The following is a 19,505-nucleotide window of genomic DNA, read 5'->3' as shown; positions in this document are numbered from 1 at the left end:
TTTTCTAAAGTATTAAGAGCTATTTTCAATCTGTGATTTGTTTTTCAAGCCTAGGCTGTTTAAAGTCCAAGATTTTCAAGCAGAGATTGCTTACGGCCGTACCAGCCAAGAGCGCCCGGTCTCATCTGATCTCGGAAGCTAAGAAGGCTTGGGCCTGGTTAGTACTTGGATGGGAGACCTCCTGGGAATACCAGGTTCTGTAAACTTTAACTGTTGAACAACTTTCTAAAATGAAGTTTTTTCCATCACTTTGTTAATTTTTTTTTTCTAAAATGAGTTAAGAAGTATTTTCACTTTGTGATATGTTTTCAAGCCTTATTTGTTTAAAGTCCAAGATTTTCAAGCAGAGACTGCTTACGGCCATACCAGCCGAAGAACGCCCGGTCTCCTCTGATCTCGGAAGCTAAAAAGGCTTGGGCCTGGTTAGTACTTGGATGGGAGACCTCCTGGGAATACCAGGTGCTGTAAGCTTTAACTGTTGAAAAACTTTTTAAAATGAAGTTTTTTTGCATCACTTTGTTAGTTTTTTTCAAAAATTAGTTAAGAGGTATTTTCACTCTGTGATATGTTTTCAAGCCTACGTTGTTTAAAGTCCAAGATTTTCAAGCAGAGACTGCTTACGGCCATACCAGCCGAAGAACTCCCAGTCTCGTCTGATCTCCGAAGCTAAGAAGGCTTGGGCCTGGTTAGTATATGGATGGGAGACTGCCTGGGAATACCAGGTGCTGTAAGCTTTAACTGTTGAAAACATTTTTAAATAGAAGTTTTTTGCATCGCTTTGTTTTTTTTTTTTTCTAAGTAAGTTAAGAAGTATTTTCACTTTGTGATTTGTTTTCAAACCTTATTTGTTTAAAGTCCAAGATTTTCAAGCAGAGACTGCTTACGGTCATACCAGCCGATTAACGCCCGGTCTCGTCTGATCTCCGAAGCTAAGAAGGCTTTGGCCTGGTTAGTACTTGGATGGGAGACTGCCTGGGAATACCAGGTGCTGTAAGCTTTAACTGATGAAAAACTTTTTAAAATGATGTTTTTTTGCATTGCTTTGTTAGTTTTTTTCTAAAGTAAGCTAAGACGTATTTTCAATCTGTGATATCTTTTCAAGCCTAGGTTGTTTAAAGTCCAAGATTTTCAAGCAGAGATTGCTTACGGCCATACCAGCCCAAGAACGCCCGGTCTCATCTGATCTAAGGAAGCTAAGAAGGCTTGGGCCTGGTTACTACTTGGATGGGAGACCTCCTGGGAATACCAGGTTCTGTAAACTTTAACTGTTGAAAAACTTTTTAAAATGAAGTTTTTTCCATCACTTTGTTCATTTTTTTCTAAAGTAAGTTAAGAGGTATTTCACTCTGTGATATGTTTTCAAGCCTTATTTGTTTAAAGTCTAAGATTTTCAAGCAGAGGTTGCTTAAGGCCATTCCAGCAGAAGAACGCCCAGTCTCATCTGATCTCAGAAGCTAAGAAAGCTTAGGCCTGGTTAGTACTTGGATGGGAGACTGACTGGGAATACCAGGTGCTGTAAGCTTTAACTGTTGAAAACCTTTTTAAAATGAATTTTTTTGCAAGGCTTTGTTATTTTTTTTTTTCTAAAGTAAGTTAAGAAGTATTTTCACTTTGTGATATGTTTTCAAGCCTTATTTGTTTAAAGTCCAAGATTTTCAAGCAGAGACTGCTTACGGCCATACCAGCCCAAGTACGCCCGGTCTCGTCTGATCTCGGAAGCTAAGAAGGCTTGGGCCTGGTTAGTACTTGGATGGGAGACCTCCTAGGAATACCAGGTGCTGTAAGCTTTAACTGTTGAAAAACTTTTTAAAATGAAGTTTTTTTGCATCGCTTTGTTAGTTTTTTTCTAAAGTAAGCTAAGAGGTATTTTCAATCTGTGATATGTTTTCAAGCCTAGGTTGTTTAAAGTCCAAGATTTTCAAGCAGAGATTGCTTACGACCATACCAGCCCAAGAGCGCCCGGTCTCGTCTGATCTCGGAAGCTAAGAAGGCTTGGGCCTGGTTAGTACTTGGATGGGAGACCTACTGGGAATACCAGGTGCTGTAAGCTTTAACTGTTGAAAAAAAATTTTAAATGAATTTTTTTTGCATCGCTTTGTTAGTTTTTTTCTAAAGTAAGTTAAGAGCTATTTTCAATCTGTGATTTGTTTTCAAGCCTAGGCTGTTTAAAGTCCAAGATTTTCAAGCAGAGATTGCTTACGGCCGTACCAGCCCAAGAGCGCCCGGTCTCGTCTGATCTCGGAAGCTAAAAAGGCTTGGGCCTGGTTAGTACTTGGATGGGAGACCTCCTGGGAATACCAGGTGCTGTAAGCTTTAACTGTTGAAAAACTCTTTGAAATGAAGTTTTTTTGCATCGCTTTGTTAGTTTTTTCTAAAGTAAGCTAAGAGGTATTTTCAATCTGTGATTTGTTTTCAAGCCTAGGTTGTTTAAAGTCCAAGATTTTCAAGGAGAGATTGCTTACGGCCATACCAGCCCAGGAACGCCCGGTCTCGTCTGATCTCGGAAGCTAAGAAGGCTTGGGCCTGGTTAGTACTTGGATGGGAGACCTGCTGGGAATACCAGGTGCTGTAAGCTTTAACTGATGAAAAACTTTTTAAAATGAAGTTTTTTTGCATCGCTTTGTTAGTTTTTTGCTAAAGTAAGCTAAGAGGTATTTTCAATCTGTGATATGTTTTCAAGCCTAGGTTGTTTAAAGTCCAAGATTTTCAAGCAGAGCCTGCTTACGGCCATACCAGCCCAAGATCGCCCGGTCTCGTCTGATCTCGGAAGCTAAGAAGGCTTGGGCCTGGTTAGTACTTGGATGGGAGACCTACTGGGATTACCAGGTGCTATAAGCTTTAACTGTTGAAAGACTTTTTAAAATGAAGTTTTTTTGCATCGCTTTGTTAGTTTTTTTTCGGAAGTAAGTTAAGAGGTATTTTCACTCTGTGATATGTTTTCAAGCCTAGGCTGTTTAAAGTCCAAGATTTTTAAGCAGAGATTGCTTACGGCCATACCAGCCCAAGAACGCCCGGTCTCGTCTGACCTCGGAAGCTAAGAAGGCTTGGGCCTGGTTAGTACTTGGATGAGAGACCTCCTAGGAATACCAGGTGCTGTAAGCTTTAACTGTTGAAAAATTTTTAAAATTAAGTTTTTTTGCATCGCTTTGTTCATTTTTTTCTAAAGTAAGTTAAGAGGTATTTCACTCTGTGATATGTTTTCAAGCCTTATTTGTTTAAAGTCTAAGATTTTCAAGCAGAGGTTGCTTAAGGCCATTCCAGCAGAAGAACGCCCAGTCTCATCTGATCTCAGAAGCTAAGAAAGCTTTGGCCTGGTTAGTACTTGGATGGGAGACTGACTGGGAATACCAGGTGCTGTAAGCTTTAACTGTTGAAAACCTTTTTAAAATGAATTTTTTTGCAAGGCTTTGTTATTTTTTTTTTTCTAAAGTAAGTTAAGAAGTATTTTCACTTTGTGATATGTTTTCAAGCCTTATTTGTTTAAAGTCCAAGATTTTCAAGCAGAGACTGCTTACGGCCATACCAGCCCAAGTACGCCCGGTCTCGTCTGATCTCGGAAGCTAAGAAGGCTTGGGCCTGGTTAGTACTTGGATGGGAGACCTCCTAGGAATACCAGGTGCTGTAAGCTTTAACTGTTGAAAAAAAATTTTAAATGAATTTTTTTTGCATCGCTTTGTTAGTTTTTTTCTAAAGTAAGTTAAGAGCTATTTTCAATCTGTGATTTGTTTTCAAGCCTAGGCTGTTTAAAGTCCAAGATTTTCAAGCAGAGATTGCTTACGGCCGTACCAGCCCAAGAGCGCCCGGTCTCGTCTGATCTCGGAAGCTAAAAAGGCTTGGGCTTGGTTAGTACTTGGATGGGAGACCTCCTGGGAATACCAGGTGCTGTAAGCTTTAACTGATGAAAAACTTTTTAAAATGAAGTTTTTTTGCATCGCTTTGTTAGTTTTTTTCTAAAGTAAGCTAAGAGGTATTTTCAATCTGTGATATGTTTTCAAGCCTAGGTTGTTTAAAGTCCAAGATTTTCAAGCAGAGATTGCTTACGGCCATACCAGCCCAAGAACGCCCGGTCTCGTCTGATCTCGGAAGCTAAGAAGTCTTGGGCCTGGTTACTACTTGGATGGGAGACCTCCTGGGAATACCAGGTGCCGTAAGCTTTAACTGTTGAAAAACTTTTTAAAATGAAGTTTTTTTGCATCGCTTTGTTAGTTTTTTGCTAAAGTAAGCTAAGAGGTATTTTCAATCTGTGATATGTTTTCAAGCCTAGGTTGTTTAAAGTCCAAGATTTTCAAGCAGAGATTGCTTACGGCCATACCAGCCCAAGATCGCCCGGTCTCGTCTGATCTCGGAAGCTAAGAAGGCTTGGGCCTGGTTACTACTTGGATGGGAGACCTCCTGGGAATAACAGGTTCTGTAAACTTTAACTGTTGAAAAACTTTTTAAAATGAAGTTTTTTCCATCACTTTGTTCATTTTTTTCTAAAGTAAGTTAAGATGTATTTCACTCTGTGATATGTTTTCAAGTCTTATTTGTTTAAAGTCTAAGATTTTCAAGCAGAGGTTGCTTAAGGCCATACCAGCAGAAGAACGCCAAGTCTCGTCTGATCTCAGAAGCTAAGAAAGCTTAGGCCTGATTAGTACTTGGATGGGAGATTGACTGGGAATACCAGGTGCTGTAAGCTTTAACTGTTGAAAACATTTTTAAAATTAAGTTTTTTGCATCGCTTTGTTAGTTTTTTTTTCTAAAGTAAGTTAAGAAGTATTTTCACTTTGTGATATGTTTTCAAGCCTTATTTGTTTAAAGTCCAAGATTTTCAAGCAGAGACCGCTTACGGCCATACCAGCCGAAGAACTCCTAGTCTCGTCTGATCTCCGAAGCTAAGAAGGCTTGGGCCTGGTTAGTATATGGATGGGAGACTGCCTGGGAATACCAGGTGCTGTAAGCTTTAACTGTTGAAAACATTTTTAAAATGAAGTTTTTTGCATCGCTTTGTTGGTTTTTATCTAAAGTAAGTTAAGAGGTATTTTCACTCTGTGATATGTTTTCAAGCCTAGGCTGTTTAAAGTCCAAGATTTTTAAGCAGAGATTGCTTACGGCCATACCAGCCCAAGAACGCCCGGTCTCGTCTGATCTAGGAAGCTAAGAAGGCTTGGGCCTGGTTAGTACTTGGATGGGAGACCTCCTGGGAATACCAGGTGCTGTAAGCTTTAACTGATGGAAAAACTTTTTTAAATGAAGTTTTTTTGCATCGCTTTGTTAGTTTTTTTCTAAAGTAAGTTGAGAGGTATTTTCATTCTGTGATATGTTTTCAATCCTAGGTTGTTTAAAGTCCAAGATTTTCAAGCAGAGATTGCTTACGGCCATACCAGCCCAAGAACGCCCGGTCTCGTCTGATCTCGGAAGCTAAGAAGACTTGGGCCTGGTTAGTACTTGGATGGGAGACCTCCTAGGAATACCAGGTGCTGTAAGCTTTAACTGTTAAAAAACTTTTTAAAATGAAGTTTTTTTGCATCGCTTTGTTAGTTTTTTTCTAAAGTATGTTAAGAGGTATTTTCACTCTGTGATATGTTTTCAAGCCTAGGTTGTTTAAAGTCCAAGATTTTCAAGCAGAGATTGCTTACGGCCATACCAGCTCAAGAACGCCCGGTCTTGTCTGATCACGGAAGCTAAGAAGGCTTGGGCCTTGTTGGTACTTGGATGGGAGACCTCCTGGGAATACCAGGTGCTGTAAGCTTTAACTGTTGAAAAACTTTTTAAAATGAAGTTTTTTTGCATCGCTTTTTTAGCTTTATTCTAAAGTAAGTTAAGAGGTATTTTCAACATGTGATATGTTTTCAAGCCTAGGTTGTTTAAAGTCCAAGATTTTGAAGCAGAGATTGCTTACGACCATACCAGCCCAAGAGCGCCCGGTCTCGTCTGATCTCGGAAGCTAAGAAGGCTTGGGCCTGGTTAGTACTTGGATGGGAGACCTACTGGGAATACCAGGTGCTGTAAGCTTTAACTTTTGAAAAACTTTTTAAAATGAAGTTTTTTTGCATCACTTTGTTAGTTTTTTTCTAAAGTAAGTTAAGAGATATTTTCACTCTGTGATATGTTTTCAAGCCTAGGTTGTTTAAAGTCCAAGATTTTCAAGCAGAGATTGCTTACGGCCATACCAGCAGAAGAACACCCGGTCTCGTCTGATCTAGGAAGCTAAGAAGGCTTGGGCCTGGTTAGTACTTGGATGGGAGACTGCCTGGGAATACCAGGTGATGTAAGCTTTAACTGTTGAAAGCCTTTTTTAAAATAAAGTTTATTGCATCGCTTTGTTGTTTTTTTTTCTAAAGTAAGTTAAGAGGTATTTTCACTCTGTGATATGTTTTCAAGCCTTATTTGATTAAAGTCCAAGATTTTCAAGCAGAGATTGCTTACGGCCATACCAGCCGAAAAACGCCCGTTCTTGTCTGATCTTGGAAGCTAAGAAGGCTTGAGCTTGATTAGTACTTGGATGGGAGACTGCCTGGGAATACCAGGTGCTGTAAGCTTAAACTGTTAAAAAAGGTTTTTAAAATGATTTTTTTTCTATCGCTTTGTTACTTTTTTTTCTAAAGTAAGTTAAGAGGTATTTTCACTCTGTGATATTTTTTCAAGTCTTATTTGCTTAAAGTCAAAGATTTTCAAGCAGAGGTTGCTTACGGCCAAACCAGACGAACATCACCCTGTCTCGTCTGATCTCTGAAGCTAAGAAGGCTTGGGCCTGGTTAGTACTTGGATGGGAGACTGCCTAGGAATACCAGGTGCTGTAAGCTTTAACTGTTGAAAACCTTTTTAAAATAAAAGTTTTTTGCATCGCTTTGTTAGTTTTTTTCTAAAGTAAGTTAAGAGGTATTTTCACTCTGTGATATGTTTTCAAGCCTTATTTGTTTAAAGTCCAAGATTTTCAAGCAGAGATTGCTTACGGCCATACCAGCCCAAGAGCGCCCGGTCTCGTCTGATCTCGGAAGCTAAAAAGGCTTGGGCCTGGTTAGTACTTGGATGGGAGACCTCCTGGGAATACCAGGTGCTGTAAGCTTTAAATGTTGAAAACCTTTTTAAAATGAAGTTTTTTGCATCGCTTTGTTAGTTTTTTTTCTAAAGTGGGTTAAGAGGCATTTTCACTCTGTGATATGTTTTCAAGCCTTATTTGATTAAAGTCTAAGATTTTCAAGCAGAGATTGCTTACGGCCATACCAGCAGAAGAACACCCGGTCTCGTCTGATCTAGGAAGCTAAGAAGGCTTGGGCCTGGTTAGTACTTGGATGGGAGACTGCCTGGGAATACCAGGTGATATAAGCTTTAACTGTTGAAAGCCTTTTTTAAAATAAAGTTTATTGCATCGCTTTGTTGGTTTTTTTTCTAAAGTAAGTTAAGAGGTATTTTCACTCTGTGATATGTTTTCAAGCCTTATTTGATTAAAGTCCAAGATTTTCAAGCAGAGATTGCTTACGGCCATACCAGCCGAAAAACGCCCGTTCTTGTCTGATCTTGGAAGCTAAGAAGGCTTGAGCTTGATTAGTACTTGGATGGGAGACTGCCTGGGAATACCAGGTGCTGTAAGCTTAAACTGTTAAAAAAGGTTTTTAAAATGATTTTTTTTCTATCGCTTTGTTATTTTTTTTTCTAAAGTAAGTTAAGAGGTATTTTCACTCTGTGATATTTTTTCAAGTCTTATTTGCTTAAAGTCAAAGATTTTCAAGCAGAGGTTGCTTACGGCCAAACCAGACGAACATCACCCTGTCTCGTCTGATCTCTGAAGCTAAGAAGGCTTGGGCCTGGTTAGTACTTGGATGGGAGACTGCCTAGGAATACCAGGTGCTGTAAGCTTTAACTGTATAAAACCTTTTTAAAATAAAAGTTTTTTGCATCGCTTTGTTAGTTTTTTTTCTAAAGTAAGTTAAGAGGTATTTTCACTCTGTGATATGTTTTCAAGCCTTATTTGTTTAAAGTCCAAGTTTTTTCAGCAGGGTTTGCTTACGGCCATACCAGCCTAACAACGCCCGGTCTCGTCTGATCTCGGACGCTAAGAAGGCTTGGGCCTGGTTAGTACTTGGATGGGAGACTGCCTGGAATACCAGGTGCTGTAAGCTTCAACTGTTGAAAACCTTTTTAAAATAAAGTTTTTTGCATCGCTTTGTGAGTTTTTTTCTAAAGTAAGTTAAGAGGTATTTTCACTCTGTGATATGTTTTCAAGCCTTATTTGTTTAAAGTCCAAGATTTTCAAGCAGAGATTGCTTACGGCCATACCAGCCCAATAACGCCCGGTCTCGTCTGATCTCGGAAGCTAAGAAGGCTTGGGCCTGGTTAGTACTTGGATGGGAGACTGCCTGGAATACCAGGTGCTGTAAGCTTTAACTGTTGAAAACCTTTTTAAAATAAAGTTTTTTGCATCGCTTTGTTAGTTTTTTTCTAAAGTAAGTTAAGAGGTATTTTCACTCTGTGATATGTTTTCAAGCCTTATTTGTTTAAAGTCCAAGATTTTCAAGCAGAGATTGCTTACGGCCATACCAGCCGAAGAACGCCCGTTCTCGTCTGATCTCCGAAGCTAAGAAGGCTTGGGCCTGGTTATTACCTGGATGGGAGACTGCCTGGTAATACCAGGTGCTGTAAGCTTTAACTATTGAAAAACTTTTTAAAATGAAGTTTTTTGCATCGCTTTGTTCATTTCTTTCTTAAGTAAGTTAAGAGTCATTTTTACTCTGTGATATGTTTTCAAGCTTTTTGTTTAAAGTCCAAGATTTTCAAGCAGAGATTGCTTACAGCCATACCAGCCGAAGAACGCCCCTTCTCGTCTGATCTCCGAAGCTAAGGAGGCTTGGGCCTGGTTATTACCTGGATGGGAGACTGCCTGGTAATACCAGGTGCTGTAAGCTTTAACTATTGAAAAACTTTTTAAAATGAAGTTTTTTGCATCGCTTTGTTCATTTCTTTCTTAAGTAAGTTAAGAGTCATTTTTATTCTGTGATATGTTTTCAAGCTTTTTGTTTAAAGTCCAAGATTTTCAAGCAGAGATTGCTTACGTCCATACCAGCCGAAGAACGCCCGGTCTCGTCTGATCTCGGAAGCTAAGAAGGCTTGGCCCTGGTTAGTCCTTGGATAGGAGACTGCCTGGTAATACCAGGTGCTGTAAGCTTTAACTATTGAAAAACTTTTTAAAATGAAGTTTTTTGCATCGCTTTGTTCATTTCTTTCTTAAGTAAGTTATGTGTCATTTTTACTCTGTGATATGTTTTCAAGCTTTTTGTTTAAAGTCCAAGATTTTCAAGCAGAGATTGCTTACAGCCATACCAGCCGAAGAACGCCCGTTCTCGTCTGATCTCCGAAGCTAAGGAGGCTTGGGCCTGGTTATTACCTGGATGGGAGACTGCCTGGTAATACCAGGTGCTGTAAGCTTTAACTAATGAAAAACTTTTTAAAATGAAGTTTTTTGCATCGCTTTGTTCATTTCTTTCTTAAGTAAGTTAAGAGTCATTTTTACTCTGTGATATGTTTTCAAGCTTTTTGTTTAAAGTCCAAGATTTTCAAGCAGAGATTGCTTACGTCCATACCAGCCGAAGAACGCCCGGTCTCATCTGATCTCGGAAGCTAAGAAGGCTTGGGCCTGGTTAGTCCTTGGATGGGAGACTGCCTGGGAATACCATGTGATGTTGTCAGGTGAGCGAGTCAGGTGACTGCGAGGAAGAGTGAGGATTGGTTAGGACAGGAGATAAACAGGAAGTCCTGGCGCCTGCCAGGTAACGGCTCGGCGTAAATCACGCAAACGAGCTTCCGTGGCGAGCCGCCAAGCTCCCCCACCACCTGGGCACCAATCACCGGTTCACGTTCAGAACTGCTTCTCCCCCCTCAGCGAGGCATCCGCTGGGTCCTACAGTCCACCGGCTCTAGTCATTGGCGACTCTATGGTTAGAAACGTGAGGATACCGGCACCAGCGAATAAAACCCTGTGTTTTCCTGGAGCCAGAGTGCCCGACATCTGCGCAAATTTAAAATCGCTGGCAAAAAATAACTGCAGGTACTCCAGTATAGCGATTCACGTCGGCGCTAACAACGTCCAGCTACGCCAGTTGGAAATAACTAAAGATAATTTAGTTAGAGATGCTTGAACTGGCTAAAACGATGTCGGATAAAGTAATCTGCTCTGGCCCATTACCGCAGTTTCGGCGTAGCGACGAGACCTGTAGCTGCTCCTCGACATAAATCGCTGGTTGTCGGAGTGGTGTCCAAAAAATAAAGTGGGCTTTATTAATAACTGGCCAATATTTAGGGGGAAGCCTGGTCTTTTGGGGCGAGACGGCATCCACTCCAACTGGGCGGGCAGCACTCAGTTGTCTAAAAATTTGGTTCATGGTCTTAGAATCAAAAAACAAAACTGACTCGCCAGAGCCAAGACCAGGCAGCAGACAGACCGGCTAAACCGAGTGTCTGCCATTTGCATAGAGTCGCCACCCAGCGTGTATTATATTGACACTGTGTCTGTACCTCGCTCTATTAAAACAAGAGATTCTACAAGAAACGTTAATAATAAAACTCATAAATATGCTGACACTGTGTCTGTTCCACGGGCTGGACGGGGTGTCTGTTTCAGCAACTTACTACCCGTTACTATCATTCCTTCTGAACGTACCACCAGCACCCCCGATATAAGAATAGGATTATTAAATGTTAGATCTCTCACACCTAAAACGCTCATTGTCAATGAAATGATTACAGATCAGGGGTTTGATGTACTGTGCCTGACCGAAACTTGGTTAAAACAAAACGAATTTGTAGCATTGAATGAGTCTAGTCCTCCTGGATATAGCTATGTACACCAACCTTGCTTAACTGGAAGAGGAGGTGGTGTTGCAGTAATTTATAAGGATAAACTCAGTATTACTCATAAACCCGGACAAGGATTTAACTCTTTTGAGATTCTGCATACCAATATAACTCATGTAGTCTCACAAAATAAAAATCCTAAATTCATTCCATGTATTATTATTTATAGACCCCCTGGACCTTGTTCTGAGCTTCTTAGTGAATTTACAGATTTTGTCTCCAACTTAGTTGTATCTGTGGATAAAGCCCTAATTATCGCCGACTTTAACATCCACTGTGATAAATTAGAAGACTCACTAAGAACAGCATTCCTGTCTTTATTAGACTCAGTTGGAGTTATCCAACATGTAACAGGACCTACTCACGAAGGTGGTCACACACTCGATCTTGTGTTGACCTTCGGTTTAAATATAGAAGATATAGTTACTCTTCCGCAATCTGAAATGATCTCAGATCATTTCCTCATCGCTTTTAAAATATGTCTCAGACACAACAAACTCAATCACCCTCGTTATAGAGACAAATGGACAATTACATCAAGTATGGCACAGAGGTTTATTAATACCTTGCCAGATTTATCAACGCTGATAAACTCACCGTCAGACCCCGCTGAACTCGACCAAGCGACCAAATGTCTAGAATTAACACTGCGTAGTAAGTTAGATATAGTCGCTCCCCTCAAAAGGAAGAAAGTAAGAGATAAAAACGTAATTCCTTGGTATAATGATCACACACGCTCGCTTAAGAAGACCGCCCGGAAATTAGAACGCAAATGGCATCGAAGTAAATTAAATGTATTCCGAATAGCTTGGAAGGAGAGCCTACTTAACTATAAGAAGGCTCTTAGCGCGGCTCGATCAACGTATCTCTCCTCGCTAATAGACAAAAACCAAAATAATCCCGGATTCCTGTTTAAAACTATAGCCAAACTAACCAGGAATAAGACAGAAATGGATACTACCACTCAATATCATCATAGTAGCGATGATTTAATTAATTTCCTTAATACTAAAATTGTCGCAAATAGAGAGAAGATTAAACGCACAACAAATAGCTCCGCCGATATTTCCATGGAAAATAATCTTCTAATAGACGACCACCGATTAGAACGATTCAACCTTATTAAAGAACATGAATTAATCAAATTAATCTTGTTGTCAAAACAATGTACTTGCGCTTTGGATTCGATTCCAACAAGGTTCCTTAAGCAAATAGCACCCAATATTATAAATTCCATCCTCAAAATTGTTAACTCGTCGCTTAGCACCGGCCACGTACCAAGTTCGTTCAAGGTAGCAGTCATTAGACTCCTGATTAAAAAGCCTGATCTTGATCGCAGTCAGCTTTCAAATTATAGACCAATATCCAACCTTCCGTTTATATCAAAAATCTTAGAAAAAGTCGTAGCCCAGCAGCTGAGCGCATACCTAGACTGTAACAATATCCATGAAGTATATCAATCAGGATTTAGACCTCATCATAGCACTGAGACAGCGCTGGTTAAAGTGGTTAATGACCTGCTGTTGGCCTCTGATCAGGGCATAAGTTGGCTGACTACACAATAACCCTGGATAGCCTTTCTATCTCACCGAGTATTGAAGTGAAGGATCTAGGTGTCATCATTGATGCAGGTCTCTCATTCAATTCGCACGTAGACAATGTCACTAGGATAGCATTCTTTCACCATAGAAATATTGCAAAAATAAGAAATATCATTTCAATGCATGATGCAGAAAAGTTGGTCCATGCATTTATTACATCAAGGTTAGATTACTGCAAGTCTGGATGCTCTAGTAGGTGTGACGTCCCGTGGCAGACTATGGGTGTTTTCTGTTGTGTTTGTGTGTGTCTCTCTCTCTTTCTGTCTCTGTAATGTTGCAGGGTGGCTCCTCATCAGCCCATGATTGGACTCCTCCCACTTCCTGCCATGCTTGGTGGGCTGTAATCAGGAAGAGGATTCAAAATGGCGGCTGCTTTGGGACAAGAGGAGGGATGTTGGTGAAGAAGAGGGATGTTGGTGAAGAGGAGGACGTTGTTGGTGAAGATAGACTGTTGGTGTGAGAGAAGAATGTTGTTGGTGAAGTGAAGGAATTGGACCAGAAGATAAGACTTAGACTGCCTGGACCTGTTTTGTGGACGTAACATAGGTGCATGAGTAAACTCCAGCTAGTACAGAATGCTGCAGCCAGAGTTCTAACCAGAACCAGGAAATTTGACCACATCACCCCAGTCTTACAATCACTGCACTGGTTACCCATCAAATTTAGGATTGACTACAAAATCCTACTTTTGACCTATAAAGCTCTAAATGGTCTCACCCCACAGTACCTGAGTGAACTTTTGGTTCTTTACGAACCACCACGCCCCCTTCGATCAATGGGTGCGGGGTCACTACTGGTACCAAAAGTGCAGAAGGTCACAGCTGGGAGCAGATCATAGAGCTCCGCAGTTGTGGAATAGCTTGCCTGTCAGTGTCCGGGACTCAGACACAGTCTCAGTATTTAAATCCAATCTCAAAACCTATCTGTTTTCTCTGTCTTTTTGCTAAAGTCCTAGACCCTCATTTCACTTCACTTTGACGCAGTGTCAATTATAAAGTCCAGTTTATCGCAGAGTTCCCCTGTTAGACACAGACAAAGTTAAATTCACCCTAGTTAGGCTGTCCTATTTAGGGTACCGGGCCACTGTTGCACCAATATACCACCATAACCACATATTTCAGTATCGGTTGTACAGTGCAACCGTCTGCCGCTGCTTCTGTTTGTTTTTCTCCGAGACACGGAATCAAGCACCCAGACTACTGGCAGACCCCAGTGAAGAGACCAGCAAATAAATCCAGGTTCCTGACAACTGCTAAACAAGGACATACCATGAAACAAACCAGAGGGTCACCACAGCCACCACCACCGTTACAACTACAGCTTCAGGGATCTTCAAATGGACCAGTAACATCATTATGGACACGTAATCTAGACCATGACACTGACTACATCCTGGACTTCTCCAACCCTACAACTGTAGGACTTATTATTATATCATCCCCAACCCTGCACTGACACCATTTGCAGGCTCACTCTACCCTGGAAGGGGGTCCCTTTCTGTATCACTCCTTCCCAACGTTTCTTCCTTTCTTTTTTTCTCTTCCTTTCTTTTTTTGTGTGGAGTTTTTCCTTGTGTGCAGAACGGTCAAGTGTGGGGGGTGTCAACTGTAGGGCCTGTCAAAGCCCATTGAGACATACTGTATGTGATTTTGGGCTAAAAAAAAAATAAATGTTGTTTTGTTTTTTTTTTTTTTACTTTGTACATTTTTGAGCATTTTACAATTCCAACTTAGTTAAATAAGTGGAAAAATGACAAAGTTAAAAAAGAACAAATAACAGAAGTGAAAAAGGGAAAAAAACCAGACAAAACTGATTTAAAAAACAACAAAAGTCAGAAGAAAAAAAGTGAAAAAACTGACAAAACCTAAAGTTTTTTTTCTGGACTGTCATTTTTCTTCGCTTTTTCGCTTCTGACTTTTTTTTTTTTTTTTTGTCTTTTTTTTTTACTTTTTCACTTCTGGCTTTTTTTTTTTGTTTTTTTTACTTTGTCTTTTTTTTACATTTTTGAACATTTAACAACTCCAACTTAGGTGAATAAGTGGAAAAAATGATAGTCCAGAAAAAAAACTTTAGTCAGAAGTTGAAAAGTGGAAAAAAAGTCCAAAAAAAAAACAAGCTGACAAAACTAATTTAAAAAACAACAAAAATTAAAAGTAAAAAAGTGGAAAAACTGACATGTTGTTTTTTTTTTGGACTTTGTAATTTTTTTAACCTTTTCACTTCTGACTTTTGTTTTTTTTGTCATTTTTTCACTTTTTACTTCTGAATTATGTTTCTTTTTTTACTTTGTCAGAAGAGGAAAGGTGGAAAAAAATGACAAAGTTAAAAAAAAAAAAAAGTCAGAAGTGAAAAAGTGGAAAAAATGACAAAATCCCCTCCAAAAAAACATAAGTAAGAAGTGAAAAAGTGGAAAAAAAGACAATGTAAAAAAAAAACATAAGTCAGAATTGAAAAAGTGGAAAAACTGACAAAAGTGATTTAAAAAAAAAATTTAAAAATAAGTCAGAAGTAAAAAAGTGGAAAAACTGAAAAAACTTTTTTTTTTTGACTTTGTAATTTTTTTTCACCTTTTCACTTCTGACTTTTCGTTTTTTTTTTTTTCTCTTTTTTTAATTTTTTTTTTACTTCTGAATTTTGTTTTTTTCTTGGACTTTGTAATTTTTTGTAGCATTTTACAATTCCAACTTAGGTGAATAAGTGGAAAAAATGACATGTTTAGTGCGTTTCTCAAAATCCGACCCATACCCCTCTAGACTACCTCGACTTTTTTGAGAACCAGAGAGGCCGGGCTCTCAAAAAGTGTCTGATTTTGGTGCACCCTTGTCGGTCAAGAAGACTTCCTTAGTTTCGGGGGGCGGAGCTTGGAGCGTTCACTAGCCCCTGCAGTGTGGACCTCACTCCGCTGCCAGACACAGAGCTGAGCACATCGCCGAAACCTTGTTGGTTCACTTGTAAAACAAAAGGTTTTTCTAAAAACCAACTTTTATTTCTTTCTCACGGTTTATTTCTCTTTTTCTCTTCTCATTTTTTGCAAGCCTTTCACCTGAAAAAGGTGCTTAATGCACAGAAACGTCGCGCGCTGGTTTGCATTTTATTTTCAATTAATATTTTTGTTTTCTACATTTTTTTGTCTCGCCGCTCGACTGTTTACTCTATTTTGTGCAGAACAACATGTCTAGCTGGTTGAGAGTGAAGCGAGGAAGATCTTTCTGGTCTCCTCCGTGCCACGCAGAGATGCGCTGGGACACACAACACGGCCATCACTGCCCAAACGATTTTTCATTCCGTCCTCACATCTACGCAGTTCTGTCTGAACCTAATCCCCGGTGGGGAAACGGTCCACGCGCCGTGTTTCCACGTTCCCGCCACCTGCAGTGTCTCAGCAGATCCCTGCGCAATAATACGGCACCCACTGCACGGTTTTTAGCGCCCCATGATGGCAATCCAGACACTGGGACAAGGGGAAACACAAAACATGCTGGGAATTTGGAGACCAGATACAGGCCACTGGCCAAGAACATCCACAATCTAATTCGTGCCAAACACCACCTGCAGAACATTTCAGATTCTGACAAAATGCCAGTAACCATTTCCAAACTCACACAATTAATCTCAGAAGCAATAAAACCAGCCACCCCAAATGACACCGTACTCCAACTAATCCAGGGTAACGCAAAACAGTGGGAACACACCGCACAACTGATACTCAAACCATTATGAGGATGTGATAGAGGGGCTACTACAACAAATTAGAACGGACATACCAGTGGAGTAGGAGGACCTATTCAAAACAGGGTTTAGATGGGCCAGGCGGGTCCTGGGGAAAAGGCTCCACCAAAATGTAGCTGGCGCTATAATGGATCATGGAAATTGTTAATTTGGATTAATTATTGCACAATCATTTAATGCAATGAGTAACATAGCATCATAATTAAAAGTGCTTCCATTACAGCTTCCATTAGACCGGCTGCGGCCGCAGCCTGCTCCGCTTACTGCAGCAGCCCTGCGCCACAGGGTTTCGACTTCTCAGCGCCAGATGAAGCAGTCTTTTGATCGCCGATGTAAGGTGACACCTTCCTGTCTGGCAGTCCATGATTGGGTCAGAGTTCGTCGACCTCACCGGGACAACAAGCTCCTTTCCTTTTGGTCTGAGCCAGTGCAGATTACGGGGCGGCTGGGCTTGGTACTTTCCGCCTGGCTGATGGTACGAAGTGGTATGCGAGCCGGCTCAAGAAGATGTCACCGCCCACCCCCGTAGACCCTTACTCCATGGCTAGTGACTTGGACCTAGTGGAGGACCTACCCGGTGATACAGGGAACTGTCCAGTGGAGGCTGGAGGCCGGGGGAGCACAGTTTCACCACGCCCTGTCCGTGTCCGCTGTAGACCGGCTTACCTCAAGGACTATGTGACAGAATAGCACACCACCACAGAATAGCCTGTCACATGGCAGAATAACCCACATGGCTATGCTGGCATTCCGGGTAGTCGACCCCGGTCGCCTAGTTATATTGTGTTGTTGGTGTTCCTCCTGGGGGGGGGGGGGGGGGGGGGGGGGGATGTTACATATGCACATGGGCAGTGTACGTTTTGCGTGTGTTCCAGGTTCTGGGTGTTGCTGTAAGGTATTCTGGGTATACTGAAATAAAGAGAAAAGAAGCAGACAGCGTGTCGAGAGTCCGCGTGGTTATTCACTAACAGCAAACGTAACAATTCGCACAAGATTAAAGGCAGCATGTCCAGAAAAGGATTTATGTAGCATGATGGAAGATGTTGAAATGCTTGATTCCGAACTGAAAGAACTATATGACAATATTAGAACGCAAATAACTCCAAGTCAAGAGTAAAGTTATTGCGCAAAGTGCTGGAAGGCTGGATGATGCATCTTTAAGGACCTTTCTTTATGAAGCCATGTACATTGTAAACAGTCGCCCGCTCACTGTTAATAGCATCAGTGATCCTTCAAGTTTAGAGCCCTTAACAACGAACCATCAGATCACCATGAAAGGCTCTGTACCACTGCACCCACCTGGGAGGTTCATTCAAGAAGATCTGTATGCAACAAAACGCTGGAGAAGAGTCCAATATCTATCAGAGCAGTTTTGGAGCAGATGGAAAAGGGAATATCTCGCTAACCTTATTCTCAGACAGCGATGGCATGTACCTAGACGCAACATGAAAGTTGATGACATAATAATAATAATCGAAGATGAAAATATCCCTCGCAATGAATGGACACTGGGCAGAGTTGTAGATACTCATGAGGGTGATGATGGACTGGTTAGGACAGTGACACTACAAGTCGGAGACAGAAAGCTGGGAAAGAAGGGTGAACGCTTACATAAACCATCCATCATAGAAAGACTCATACAAAAGTTAGTTGTTCTTGTGGAAAGTAATTAAAAGTTGTAATCTTGGAAATGTGACTAAAGAGTGTTAATGTTTATTTCTGAATGTGTGTGGTTTGAAGAAGTTGTTTATTTGGAAATTACCCATTGATGTATTGCATGAAGAGTTACGTGTAGCATCTTCATTGTATCAAAGGTAATTTGGTGGGAGTGTAGCTGGCGCTATAATGGATCATAGTCAATCATTTAATGCAATGAGTAACATAGCATCATAATTAAAAGTGTTTGTTTGTAAAATTAGAGAATGTTATACCTGTACGAGTTACGTGATACACCCAGAAGTGTATGTGGGAGCAGCGGGAGAGAAAAGTTATGAGAGAAGTCGAGAAGTCAGAGAAATACGAGAGAGGAACGATAAAGAAACGAACGTTCATTCTACTACTGGTCAAACAGGCGCACACGGTAAATATTATTTTATGAAGCTGTTGTTGCCTTGTTACATCTGGAATGTGCAATTTGTGTTTATTTTGTGATGAATGTTAATTTGAAATATTGAACTTGTTTATTTTAGTTTTCACAGTGTTCCATCAGCATTTCATAACCTGTATTAGAGAAATAAACGTCAATGGATATCAGTACGAAGTGTGAAGTCCTTTTGAGCAGACCAGAGTAGTTACACAAAACACACTGGATTTGGTTAAAGCATACATAGTGACCCTGACAAACGAGACAGGTGACACTATACATCAGCCCCCTCCCCAAACACAAAAACAGATGCAGGTGGAGACCAACCTAGAATTAAATGAAGAAAATTTCCCTACACTGCAACAGGTTTTTACTCCACCGCTCTCCATCTTGCCACAGAGGGAACGCCCAATAAAGAGGGGAAAAACTGCATTACAGTCTTATGTGGTGGAAGAAGATCATGAACTGAAGAACACCATTATAGAGCAAACACAAGACCTCCCCACTAACATCGACACACAAGAAACACCAGGACAGCAGGAAACAATCCAACCAAGTGTGGTACAAATACACACACCTCCTCCCACCACAAAGCAGACTCCACGGGTGGTGAGGGTTCAATTAGGGACCTTGGAAAATTGGACTTTTCCACTACAACCTCCAATATCATTAGGCACCAGACAACATATCAAGACCATGCAAACATATGAACCCAAAGTGGAACATCACAAAGGACCAGGAGAGGGCATTGCAGGATCTGAAAAGAAAAAAGGAAATAGCGATTAAACCAGCAGATAAGGGCTCTGTGGTGGTAATTACGGACAGAGAACAATATGTGTGGGAGGTAAACAGACAGCTCTCCAAAACGGAACAGTATCAGAGACTAGAAAAACCTATTTTCCCTGACACGGTTCTGATAATAAAAAATATCATTGCAGACCTGGTGATAGAGAATTTTATTAATAATAAACAAAGGAGATATTTACATGAAACAATTGGATCTAGACCTCGCCAATTTTATTTGCTTCCCAAAATCCACAAGGAACCAGCTACATGGAGCGTGCCACACAGGATCCCACCGGGCCGTCCTATAGTTTCTGACTGTGAGAGCAATACATACAGGATAGCAGAATTCATTGAGTACCATCTGAATCCAATCTCCAATAAACACCCCAGCTACATTAATGACACTTATGATTTTATAAATATTATTATACAAACTAGGATTCCCCTAGAGGCCTTCTTATTTACAATAGATATAG

The 19,505-nt window shown here is 40.6% G+C and overlaps 15 non-coding genes and 22 pseudogenes across 15 annotated transcripts; all 37 read left to right on the top strand.

Annotated features, from left to right (window-relative positions):
• Positions 1–88: 88 nt before the first annotated feature.
• LOC114783170 (uncharacterized) lies at positions 89–206 on the top strand (annotated as a pseudogene).
• A 146-nt stretch (positions 207–352) lies between these two features.
• On the top strand, positions 353–471 carry LOC114783084 (5S ribosomal RNA). Its single transcript, XR_003748359.1, has one exon. It is a non-coding gene; the product is annotated as a 5S ribosomal RNA (ribosomal RNA).
• A 144-nt stretch (positions 472–615) lies between these two features.
• LOC114783224 (uncharacterized) lies at positions 616–734 on the top strand (annotated as a pseudogene).
• A 144-nt stretch (positions 735–878) lies between these two features.
• Positions 879–997, top strand: LOC114783186 (uncharacterized; annotated as a pseudogene).
• A 144-nt stretch (positions 998–1,141) lies between these two features.
• LOC114783244 (uncharacterized) lies at positions 1,142–1,261 on the top strand (annotated as a pseudogene).
• A 142-nt stretch (positions 1,262–1,403) lies between these two features.
• LOC114783252 (uncharacterized) lies at positions 1,404–1,522 on the top strand (annotated as a pseudogene).
• Positions 1,523–1,668: 146 nt separating this feature from the next.
• Positions 1,669–1,787, top strand: LOC114783072 (5S ribosomal RNA). The gene has a single exon (XR_003748347.1). It is a non-coding gene; the product is annotated as a 5S ribosomal RNA (ribosomal RNA).
• Positions 1,788–1,931: 144 nt separating this feature from the next.
• LOC114783094 (5S ribosomal RNA) lies at positions 1,932–2,050 on the top strand. Its single transcript, XR_003748368.1, has one exon. It is a non-coding gene; the product is annotated as a 5S ribosomal RNA (ribosomal RNA).
• A 144-nt stretch (positions 2,051–2,194) lies between these two features.
• LOC114783073 (5S ribosomal RNA) lies at positions 2,195–2,313 on the top strand. Its single transcript, XR_003748348.1, has one exon. It is a non-coding gene; the product is annotated as a 5S ribosomal RNA (ribosomal RNA).
• Positions 2,314–2,456: 143 nt separating this feature from the next.
• Positions 2,457–2,575, top strand: LOC114783064 (5S ribosomal RNA). Its single transcript, XR_003748338.1, has one exon. It is a non-coding gene; the product is annotated as a 5S ribosomal RNA (ribosomal RNA).
• A 144-nt stretch (positions 2,576–2,719) lies between these two features.
• On the top strand, positions 2,720–2,838 carry LOC114783167 (uncharacterized; annotated as a pseudogene).
• Positions 2,839–2,983: 145 nt separating this feature from the next.
• Positions 2,984–3,102, top strand: LOC114783132 (5S ribosomal RNA). The gene has a single exon (XR_003748405.1). It is a non-coding gene; the product is annotated as a 5S ribosomal RNA (ribosomal RNA).
• Positions 3,103–3,244: 142 nt separating this feature from the next.
• Positions 3,245–3,363, top strand: LOC114783255 (uncharacterized; annotated as a pseudogene).
• Positions 3,364–3,509: 146 nt separating this feature from the next.
• LOC114783071 (5S ribosomal RNA) lies at positions 3,510–3,628 on the top strand. The gene has a single exon (XR_003748346.1). It is a non-coding gene; the product is annotated as a 5S ribosomal RNA (ribosomal RNA).
• Positions 3,629–3,772: 144 nt separating this feature from the next.
• LOC114783099 (5S ribosomal RNA) lies at positions 3,773–3,891 on the top strand. The gene has a single exon (XR_003748373.1). It is a non-coding gene; the product is annotated as a 5S ribosomal RNA (ribosomal RNA).
• Positions 3,892–4,035: 144 nt separating this feature from the next.
• LOC114783126 (5S ribosomal RNA) lies at positions 4,036–4,154 on the top strand. Its single transcript, XR_003748399.1, has one exon. It is a non-coding gene; the product is annotated as a 5S ribosomal RNA (ribosomal RNA).
• Positions 4,155–4,298: 144 nt separating this feature from the next.
• Positions 4,299–4,417, top strand: LOC114783190 (uncharacterized; annotated as a pseudogene).
• Positions 4,418–4,559: 142 nt separating this feature from the next.
• LOC114783257 (uncharacterized) lies at positions 4,560–4,678 on the top strand (annotated as a pseudogene).
• Positions 4,679–4,823: 145 nt separating this feature from the next.
• On the top strand, positions 4,824–4,942 carry LOC114783221 (uncharacterized; annotated as a pseudogene).
• Positions 4,943–5,085: 143 nt separating this feature from the next.
• On the top strand, positions 5,086–5,204 carry LOC114783107 (5S ribosomal RNA). The gene has a single exon (XR_003748380.1). It is a non-coding gene; the product is annotated as a 5S ribosomal RNA (ribosomal RNA).
• A 145-nt stretch (positions 5,205–5,349) lies between these two features.
• On the top strand, positions 5,350–5,468 carry LOC114783105 (5S ribosomal RNA). The gene has a single exon (XR_003748378.1). It is a non-coding gene; the product is annotated as a 5S ribosomal RNA (ribosomal RNA).
• Positions 5,469–5,612: 144 nt separating this feature from the next.
• LOC114783193 (uncharacterized) lies at positions 5,613–5,731 on the top strand (annotated as a pseudogene).
• Positions 5,732–5,875: 144 nt separating this feature from the next.
• Positions 5,876–5,994, top strand: LOC114783093 (5S ribosomal RNA). Its single transcript, XR_003748367.1, has one exon. It is a non-coding gene; the product is annotated as a 5S ribosomal RNA (ribosomal RNA).
• A 144-nt stretch (positions 5,995–6,138) lies between these two features.
• On the top strand, positions 6,139–6,257 carry LOC114783194 (uncharacterized; annotated as a pseudogene).
• Positions 6,258–6,402: 145 nt separating this feature from the next.
• On the top strand, positions 6,403–6,521 carry LOC114783207 (uncharacterized; annotated as a pseudogene).
• Positions 6,522–6,666: 145 nt separating this feature from the next.
• Positions 6,667–6,785, top strand: LOC114783238 (uncharacterized; annotated as a pseudogene).
• Positions 6,786–6,929: 144 nt separating this feature from the next.
• LOC114783057 (5S ribosomal RNA) lies at positions 6,930–7,048 on the top strand. The gene has a single exon (XR_003748331.1). It is a non-coding gene; the product is annotated as a 5S ribosomal RNA (ribosomal RNA).
• Positions 7,049–7,192: 144 nt separating this feature from the next.
• LOC114783217 (uncharacterized) lies at positions 7,193–7,311 on the top strand (annotated as a pseudogene).
• Positions 7,312–7,456: 145 nt separating this feature from the next.
• LOC114783206 (uncharacterized) lies at positions 7,457–7,575 on the top strand (annotated as a pseudogene).
• A 145-nt stretch (positions 7,576–7,720) lies between these two features.
• Positions 7,721–7,839, top strand: LOC114783237 (uncharacterized; annotated as a pseudogene).
• Positions 7,840–7,984: 145 nt separating this feature from the next.
• LOC114783156 (5S ribosomal RNA) lies at positions 7,985–8,102 on the top strand. The gene has a single exon (XR_003748428.1). It is a non-coding gene; the product is annotated as a 5S ribosomal RNA (ribosomal RNA).
• A 143-nt stretch (positions 8,103–8,245) lies between these two features.
• On the top strand, positions 8,246–8,363 carry LOC114783151 (5S ribosomal RNA). The gene has a single exon (XR_003748424.1). It is a non-coding gene; the product is annotated as a 5S ribosomal RNA (ribosomal RNA).
• Positions 8,364–8,506: 143 nt separating this feature from the next.
• LOC114783230 (uncharacterized) lies at positions 8,507–8,625 on the top strand (annotated as a pseudogene).
• Positions 8,626–8,766: 141 nt separating this feature from the next.
• Positions 8,767–8,885, top strand: LOC114783251 (uncharacterized; annotated as a pseudogene).
• Positions 8,886–9,026: 141 nt separating this feature from the next.
• On the top strand, positions 9,027–9,145 carry LOC114783226 (uncharacterized; annotated as a pseudogene).
• A 141-nt stretch (positions 9,146–9,286) lies between these two features.
• On the top strand, positions 9,287–9,405 carry LOC114783231 (uncharacterized; annotated as a pseudogene).
• A 141-nt stretch (positions 9,406–9,546) lies between these two features.
• On the top strand, positions 9,547–9,665 carry LOC114783222 (uncharacterized; annotated as a pseudogene).
• The last annotated feature ends 9,840 nt before the right edge of the window (positions 9,666–19,505 follow it).

The sequence above is a fragment of the Denticeps clupeoides genome, unplaced genomic scaffold (assembly GCF_900700375.1).
Source record: "Denticeps clupeoides unplaced genomic scaffold, fDenClu1.1, whole genome shotgun sequence".
Taxonomy (NCBI): domain Eukaryota; kingdom Metazoa; phylum Chordata; class Actinopteri; order Clupeiformes; family Denticipitidae; genus Denticeps; species Denticeps clupeoides.
Note: the sequence above shows the minus strand (reverse complement) of the source record. Positions and strands in the feature narration are given on the sequence as shown.